Source organism: Anopheles ziemanni (assembly GCF_943734765.1).
Source record: "Anopheles ziemanni chromosome X unlocalized genomic scaffold, idAnoZiCoDA_A2_x.2 X_unloc_16, whole genome shotgun sequence".
NCBI classification, from domain to species: domain Eukaryota; kingdom Metazoa; phylum Arthropoda; class Insecta; order Diptera; family Culicidae; genus Anopheles; species Anopheles ziemanni.
The window spans coordinates 310,653-319,941 of NW_026689774.1; positions in this window are offsets into that span (position 1 = coordinate 310,653).

The following is a 9,289-nucleotide window of genomic DNA, read 5'->3' on the forward strand; positions in this document are numbered from 1 at the left end:
TGGAAATACATGAAAAATCGGCTAAGTCCCAAAATTGGGATGTCTGAACTACACTAAAAAGTTACCACATCAAGCAAGGCAAAGTACCTAGGTGAACCCTAGGAAGAAACACGGACCAAGTCGGATGGCCTAAGTCAAGAGTACAAGTGACCTAGGCAAAGTTGTATGGCGCTGAGGACCCTGAAAAATCGGGTTAGTGTAGTTCAGACAGGGGAGGTTTCAGGGTCGGCCGAACCTCCTTATTTCGGGTTTTGGCCTCCTCAAGAAGACAGACCTAGGCGAACTGCCTAGGGTGAAAGTGCGAAGACCAATCGAATAGTAAGACAAGTTTTGACCGATCGCCCTAGGCAAGCTTGTATGAAGAAAGGGACCCTATGGGTCATATGGAAATATACGAAAAATCGGCTAAGTCCCAAAATTGGGATGTCAGAACTACACTATAAAGTTACCACATTAGCAAGGCAGACTTGTATGAAGAACGGGACCCTGGTGAAAGTAGCAAATATCCCAAACCGAACATGAATATTATACACACAAGAGTACGAACATAAAGGAACACGGACCAAGCGTACCGAGAGAATCGGTACTATAGAACCCTCGTGGTTCTACACAAAGACTTTATGTTAGGGGTTCAAGCCCCATAGTACTCAAACGGTGACAGTAGCAAATATCCCAAAACGAACGTGAATCTTATTCACAAGAGTACGAACATAAAGGAACACGGACCAAGCGTACCGAGAGAATCGGTACTATAGAGCCCTCGTGGTTCTACACAAAGACTTTATGTTCGGGGTTCACACCCCAAATCGAACGTGGAATTTACTTTCTGATGGTCATGCGGTCGTCCAAAGGGGTCTAGTATCCTGGGATGACAAGCATCACGGGCACAGCTCGTATCAAAACAGTCGAAGAGGCCCGCGAAAGCTTGCTTTCCATGGCTATGCGATGCACAAATTGAGTTTACTCACCGTAGTATAAAACGAACGAACCGAACCTATCCGAGTAGGGATAATGGGCGCAGTAACATACTTCTGTGACCCAGCGAGAGTTGAACGAGGTGACATGAACTGTCAGTGGCTTATATCAGATGGGATACATACATGAGATTGCTTTCAAATCTACACTCGAAAACCTAACCAAGTAAAAGCGAACGTGGGGAGGATTCGAAACTGGTAACGAAATCTTAAGCTGGAAAGAGTCATCACTATGGATACATATTATGCGAAACCAATCAAGTGCTCATTACTGATCCAAAACCGAAGAGCACTAGTGAACACCTTAATCTCACCCTAGTTCACATCCAAGTGATCGACCACGTGTGTGAAGCAAAGACCAATCGAATTCCTCAATGGACCGAACACTATGAACAAATGGCCAAAAACGTTATAACTATCCAAACATACTACTATCTAGCGAAAGTCATCACGATGGAACCATACCATGATCTTTAACCTATAGCGCTCACCATATTCCTACCCAGAGTGCAAGTGAACAGATTGCCCACCCTTACCCAGTTCACAACCACGTGATCGACTAACATACCGAGGTTACCACAAGTCAAAGTTATACGTTTACAAGCGCAAGACCAATCGAAAACCCCGAAAGCAATCTCGACCCAAAATGTATTATCCGTGAGTGTAGTCGAGTCTCGTACTCGTCATCTGTAATCGTCGGATAGAATATCCAGTACACGGTTGTCTTTCCAAATGAAATCTACATACAGAACTCGCTCTTGGCAAATGGGTGGCAATGGCGCAATCAGGAGCGAGTTCCCGTCCGGGTGCCAAGTGATTGGCAAATGTCTGGGGGAAAGCAACCATATATTGATTTGTCTGTTAGTGTACTGGGTGTTTGAGGTATGTAGTATCCACGCTTGGTTGGGTGTGTCAGAGGACCATGGATGCGTTCACAACCCCAATTGGGGTACATCGGGAATGATTTTGTGGAACCGATGTGCCCGGCACACACTAAGTTTTGTTGCAAGTTAATAGTGTGCCATGTCCGGGGGGGTTGTGATTAAACTCTGGTGAATTGCGTACTGTGGTGATTGGGGTATGAAAGCCCCGCAGTTGCAATGATCGGACGCGCCTAGCGTGTCCTTTAGTTGATGGTAGGGAAATGAAGGCCCTTGTCAGCTCACCTAAGTATTCATGGAAGTTTGGCATAAGGTCGCTGTGGTAGGGGTATGAAGGCCCCGTCAGCGCATGCACAATCGGGCGCACGTGCGCTTAGCGGAGTCGAATGCCGCTCAAGTGCCTGTCCGGTGCATCGGGTGTGTGTGATACGAGGGCAATGAGGTTCGCACGGGGGCTCGCCTCCCGTGTGCTACCGGACTTGACAACATATAGAACGTGGTGTTTGCTCCTCCGGGTGCAATGGGACAATGAACATTCGAACGCAAAGTCGGAATTCTGGTTGATCCTACCAGTAATATACGCTCGTCTCAAAGGTTAAGCCATGCATGTCTAAGTACAAACAGATTTAATGTGAAACCGCATAAGGCTCAGTATAACAGCTATAATTTACGAGATCATCAACCTAGTTACTTGGATAACTGTGGAAAATCTAGAGCTAATACATGCAACATGCCAGGACCCTCGCGGGAACTGGTGCACTTATTAGTCAAACCAATCGCGGGTTCTCCGTGTCATTGAGTTGAAGTCTGGATAATGATGCTGATCGTATGGTCTCGCACCGACGACAGATCTCGCAAATATCTGCCCTATCAACTATGGATGGTAGTATAGAGGACTACCATGGTTGCAACGGGTAACGGGGAATCAGGGTTCGATTCCGGAGAGGGAGCCTGAGAAATGGCTACCACATCCAAGGAAGGCAGCAGGCGCGTAAATTACCCAATCCCGGGACGGGGAGGTAGTGACGAGAAATAACAATATGAAACTCTTTAATGATGTTTCATAATTGGAATGAGTAGAGCATAAATCCTTCTACGAGGATCAAGTGGAGGGCAAGTCTGGTGCCAGCAGCCGCGGTAATTCCAGCTCCACTAGCGTATATTAAAATTGTTGCGGTTAAAACGTTCGAAGTTGATACTTGTCCAACACAGTCCGGCTCCGCCGACCCGGTCAACCCGTGGTCGGTGGGCCAAGTCGGAATCTGGTTGCGACTCAATGGTGTGGTAGGGCACCAAGTCTGTGTCATGGTGTGCCCTTCAACGGGTGCAAGTGTAACATAGAGCTCGACCGCTCACGTTTACCTTGAACAAATTAGAGTGCTTAAAGCAGGGTGCCCAAACGCCCTAGAATAATCTTGCATGGAATAATGGAATACGACCTTGGTCTAATCTTTCATTGGTTTGTACTCAGACCGGAGGTAATGATTAACAGAAGTAGTTGGGGACACTAGTATTACGGCGCGAGAGGTGAAATTCGTAGACCGTCGTAAGACTAACTAAAGCGAAGGCATTTGTCAAGGATGCTTTCTTTAATCAAGAACGAAAGTTAGAGGATCGAAGGCGATTAGATACCGCCCTAGTTCTAACCGTAAACGATGCCAACTAGCAATTGGGAGACGCTACAACCAGGTGCTCTCAGTAGCTTCCGGGAAACCAAAGTCAGGTTCCGGGGGAAGTATGGTTGCAAAGTTGAAACTTAAAGGAATTGACGGAAGGGCACCACAATGAAATGGAGCTTGCGGTTCAATTTGACTCAACACGGGAAAACTTACCAGGTCCGAACTTATGGAGGTGAGACAGATTAATAGCTCTTTCTCAAATTTAAGGGTAGTGGTGCATGGCCGTTCTTAGTTCGTGGATTGATTTGTCTGGTTAATTCCGATAACGAACGTGACTCACATATGCTAACTAGAACGCAGTCAGCGTTAATGCGTCGATGCCGATTGGAACGGGTTAGGACCTTTCGGTGGAGTATGACCTGACACCTTCGCTGTTCGTGTGCGCAAGTGCACTTACGGTACGCTGCTTAGCAGGACAATTTGTGTTTAGCAAAATGAGATCGAGCGATAACAGGTCCGTGATGCCCTTAGATGTTCTGGGCTACACGCGTGCTACAATGTGGGTAGCAGCGTGTCTCCTATTCCGAGAGGAACGGGAAATCACTCAAATACTCACTTAGTAGGGATTATGGATTGCAATGGTCCATATGAACTCGGAACTTCTAGTAAGTGCTGGTCATCAGCCAGCGTTGAATACGTCCCTGCCCTTTGTACACACCGCCCGTCGCTACTACCGATGGATTATTTAGTGAGGTCTTTGGAGATGATCGTTCGCTGGATCCTCGTGAACCGCGTCTGCTTTATCGAAGTTGACCGAACTTGATGATTTAGAGGAAGTAAAAGTCGTAACAAGGTTTCCGTAGGTGAACCTGCGGAAGGATCATTAGTGGCCAAGTGATCCTTCCAGAAGTCCGAACCTGCGGGTTGAGACTTCGGCACAAGTTGCCATATGATAATTGACGAAACACTATAGAAGTCCGAACCTGCGGGTTGAGACTTCGGCACAAGTTGCCATATGATAATTGACGAAACACTATAGAAGTCCGAACCTGCGGGTTGAGACTTAGGCACACGTTGCCTTATACATGACTTCGAACAAATACACAAGTCCGAACCTGCGGGTTGAGACTTAGGCACAAGTTGCCTTATACATGACTTCGAACAAATACACAAGTCCGAACCTGCGGGTTGAGACTTAGGCACAAGTTGCCATATGAAAGTTGACGAAACACTAACAAGTCCGAACCTGCGAGTTGAGACTTAGGCACACGTTGCCTTATACATGACTTCGAACAAATACACAAGTCCGAACTTGCGGGTTGAGACTTAGGCACAAGTTGCCTTATACATACATTGGCCAAATAAACAGAAGTCCGAACCTGCGGGTTGAGACTTAGGCACAAGTTGCCATATTATATTCGATCAAACACTAAGTAGTCCGAACCTGCGGGTTGAGACTCAAGACCGTAAGAAGATGTCACTATACAAGTCCGAACCTAAGGGTTGAGACTTAATGCGATCTAGATACCAAGTTGACATCCAATACCTGTTGAGCAAAACCAAAGATTCCCTGTTCTCGAATGATTACACTATATAACAGGGAATCATGAAGAAATCAAGCAAGCGTGAAACAAAGTCATCACTTGGGCATGCTCGATAGCCAACCACATGACCTTAACCTAAGAGAGCATGCAAACCACATGATACCTATAAACGATTAACCCGCCCTAGTTCAATCGTTCACCAAGTGATGACTTCAGTATGGCTAAGAGAAAAACTTTTAAATGGGAAAAACTCTAAGTCCGAACCTCCGGGTTGAGACTTCCGCGTCGGAGGTGGGCGCACCTCCTATCCGAAAGATGGTGAATCAGGGGTGTTCGATCAGCAATGGTCGGATGCCCCGTCGTAGTCCAACTATGACAATCAAAGTCAAGACCTCCGGGTTGAGACTTTCCGCGAGTACAAGCATAAAGGAACACGGACCAAGCCGTACCGAGAGAATCGGTACTAGAGCCCTCGTGGTTCTACATTGAGAGAGCCCTCGTGGTTCTCATTAGGGGCTTTATGCAAGTCGTACTCAATACTGTGGTGTGAAGTATAAAGTAGTCCTCGCCTGGTCCACGCTGCTTCGGCGGTCCTGGGTAAGATAGTTAATTCTAGCTTGCCCTATAGTGGAATGAGGACACTTAATGCTTCGTCTTTTAGCGGCGGCTAGACTCCTCCTCACGGGGAACGAGTTGACGCACACAGCGGCGGCTTACGCACTATGGCAATCATGGATGCCTGAAGATTCCGTGAAGTTCTCCCCTGGTCCACGCTGCCTCGGCAGTCCTGGGTAAAATGGAATATTTCCAGCTTGCCCTATAGTGGAAGAGGACTATCCAACAATACAAAGTCAAGACCTCCGGGTTGAGACTTTCCGCGTCGGTGGTGTCGCGCACCGCCTATCCGAAAGATGGTGTAACAGGGGTGTTCGATCAGCAATGGTCGGATGCCCCGTCATAGTCCAACTATGACAACCAAAGTCAAGACCTCCGGGTTGAGACTTTCCGCGTCCGGAGGTACGCGTACCGCCTACCCGAAAGATGGTGTGCTTCTGGGGTATTCGATGAGTCGGATACCCCGTCGTAGTCCAACTATGACAATCAGAGTCAAGACCTCCGGGTTGAGACTTCCGCGTCCGGAGGTACGCGTACCGCCTACCCGAAAGATGGTGAATCAGGGGTGTTCGATCAGCAATGGTCGGATGCCCCGTCGTAGTCCAACTATGACAATCAAAGTCAAGACCTCCGGGTTGAGACTTCCGCGTCCGGAGGTACGCGTACCGCCTACCCGAAAGATGGTGAATCAGGGGTGTTCGATCAGCAATGGTCGGATGCCCCGTCGTAGTCCAACTATGACAATCAAAGTCAAGACCTCCGGGTTGAGACTTTCTAAGAGTACAAGCATAAAGGAACACGGACCAAGCCGTACCGAGAGAATCGGTACTAGAGCCCTCGTGGTTCTACATTGAGAGAGCCCTCGTGGTTCTCATTAGGGGCTTTATGCAAGTCGTACTCAATACTGTGGTGTGAAGTATAAAGTATAGAGTCCTCCACTGGTCCACGCTGCTCCGGCGGTCCTGGGTAAGATAGTTCATTCTAGCTTGCCCTATGTGGAAGAGGACTCAATACCCTACCTGTTGAGCTTGAAACAAAGTCATCACTTGGGCATGCTCATATTGCCATACACAATTACATTATATTCGAATGAGCATGCAAGCGACCCTATATAGACCGAACCAAAACGATAGATACCGCCGTAGTTCACCCCAACCAAGTGATGACTTCAGTATGGCTAGTGTGTGAAGTATAAAGTATAGTCCTCCCCTGGTCCACACTGCTTCGGCGGTCCTGGGTAAGATAGTTAGTTCTAGCTTGCCCTATGTGGAAGAGGACACAATACTTAATACTTAGAGTACAAGCATAAAGGAACACGGACCAAGCCGTACCGAGAGAATCGGTACTAGAGCCCTCGCGGTTCTACATTGTGAGCCCTCGTGGTTCAAACTAGATACTTTATGCAAGGCGTACTCAAAACTGTGGTGTGAAGTATAAAGTATAGTCCTCATCTGGTCCACGCTGCTTCGGCGGTCCTGGGTAAGATAGTTAATTCTAGCTTGCCCTATGTGGAAGAGGACACAATACTTAATACTGTGGTGTAATGGACAAGGTATAGTCCTCCACTGGTCCACGCTGCTCCGGCGGTCCTGGGTAAGATAGTTCATTCTAGCTTGCCCTATGTGGAAGAGGACTCAATACCCTACCTGTTGAGCTTGAAACAAAGTCATCACTTGGGCATGCTCATATTGCCATACAATATTCCATTATCTACTAATGAGCATGCAGCTATATGATATTAACCTGTAAACGATTACCCCGCCGTAGTTCAGCGCTTCAACCAAGTGATGACTTCAGTATGGCTAGTGTGTGAAGTATAAAGTATAGTCCTCCCCTGGTCCACACTGCTTCGGCGGTCCTGGGTAAGATAGTTAGTTCTAGCTTGCCCTATGGTGGAAGAGGACACCATACTTAATACTGTGGTGTAATGAACAAAGTATAGTCCTCCACTGGTCCACGCTGCTTTGCAGTCCTGGGTAAGATAGTTAATTCTAGCTTGCCCTATGTGGAAGAGGGCATACAAGACAAAGTATAGTTCTCCCCTGGTCCACGCTGCTTCGGCGGTCCTGGGTAAGATAGTTAATTCTAGCTTGCCCTATGTGGAAGAGAGCATACATGAACCAAGAACGAAGGTTATGATCGAGGAATGATTCGACAACTAACCGATGGTATGAAATGTGAAGAATTCAAGCAAGCACACAATCAAGTCATCACTTGGGCATGCTCGATAGCCAACCTCATGACATTAACCTAGTAGAGCATGCGAAAACCAATATATATGTAAACGATGCCCCTCCCTAGTTCAGCGCTTCAACCAAGTGATGACTTCAGAATGGCTAAATCAAATCGGTTCAAAACATACCATCGGTACCCTATTGAAACACACAAGTCGATATCAAACCTCATGATTGTGTAGTCCTCCACTGGTCCACGCCGCTTCGGCGGTCCTGGGTAAGATAGTTCATTCTAGCTTGCCCTATGTGGAAGAGGGCACATTACTCAATACTGTGGTGTTATGAACAAAGTATAGTCCTCCACTGGTCCACGCTGCTCCGGCGGTCCTGGGTAAGATAGTTCATTCTAGCTTGCCCTATGTGGAAGAGGGCATACAAGACAAAGTATAGTTCTCCCCTGGTCCACGCTGCTTCGGCGGTCCTGGGTAAGATAGTTAATTCTAGCTTGCCCTATGTGGAAGAGAGCATACATGAACCAAGAACGAAGGTTATGATCGAGGAATGATTCGACAACTAACCGATGGTATGAAATGTGAAGAATTCAAGCAAGCACACAATCAAGTCATCACTTGGGCATGCTCGATAGCCAACCTCATGACATTAACCTAGTAGAGCATGCAAAAACCAATATATATGTAAACGATGCCTCCCTAGTTCAGCGCTTCAACCAAGTGATGACTTCAGAATGGCTAAATCAAATCGGTTCAAAACATACCATCGGTACCCTATTGAAACACACAAGTCGATATCAAACCTCATGATTGTGTAGTCCTCCACTGGTCCACGCCGCTTCGGCCGTCCTGGGTAAAATGGAACATTCCAGCTTGCCCTATGTGGAAGAGGGCACATTACTCAATACTGTGGTGTGAAGTATAAAGTTCAGTTCTCCCCTGGTCCACGCTGCTTCGGCGGTCCTGGGTAAGATAGTTCATTCTAGCTTGCCCTATGTGGAAGAGGACACTTAATACTTCGTCTCTAAGCGGCGGCTTGACTCCTCCCTACGGGGAACGGGTTTACGCGCACAGCGGCGGCTAACGCACTATGGCAGTCATGGATGCCTTACGTTTCTATGAAAAGTGTGTTCCTCCCCTGGTCCACGCTGCTTCGGCAGTCCTGGGTAAGATAGTTAGTTCTAGCTTGCCCTATGTGGAAGAGGACACGTAGACTTACTGTGGTGTGAAGTATAAAGTTCAGTTCTCCCCTGGTCCACGCCGCTTCGGCCGTCCTGGGTAAAATGGATTCATCCAGCTTGCCCTATGTGGAATGAGGACACTTTATGCTTCGTCTCTAAGCGGCGGCTTGCTCCTCCCTACGGGGAACGGGTATATGCGCACAGCGGCGGCTTACGTTATGGCAGTCATGGATGCCTTACGTTTCCATGAAAAGTGTGTTCCTCCCCTGGTCCACGCTGCTTCGGCAGTC